The following is a 456-nucleotide window of genomic DNA, read 5'->3' on the forward strand; positions in this document are numbered from 1 at the left end:
AGAAGGGGGGTTAGGAAGTGGCGGCAGCGCATTCGGACGCGCGGTGGGAGGATGGCCGGCGGAGGGGCGGTGGGGAGGTGATTCGGCCAGCCGCGCGCTCCGCCTCCGTTTCTGTAGGGGGTGGTTGGGATGTGGGAGCTGGAAACTGGAGGCTGAGCAATTGTTGAAGGCGCTTTTTTTTTCTGAGAAAAAATGTCGAAGGCGCTTGAAGAGCTATTGGGCTGCGGGCCGTCTACTGTGCGCACGCTAGACGGCCCGCAGCCCAATAGCGCTTTCCTGGTCGCCTCGCGCGGTCACCGGTCCCTCTCGGTCGCTCCCGCTGGTTAAAAATGTCAACAGCTACTTGTCTCAAAAACAGCTCAAAAAAGCTACTCCCTCCGTCCCATAATATAAAAGAGTACTTGTCTCAGAAAAAAAACTTGTCCAGCAACAAAAATGATTTTAAAAGTTCATGAA

This window comes from Triticum dicoccoides, chromosome 3A (genome assembly GCF_002162155.2).
Source record: "Triticum dicoccoides isolate Atlit2015 ecotype Zavitan chromosome 3A, WEW_v2.0, whole genome shotgun sequence".
Lineage (NCBI taxonomy): Eukaryota > Viridiplantae > Streptophyta > Magnoliopsida > Poales > Poaceae > Triticum > Triticum dicoccoides.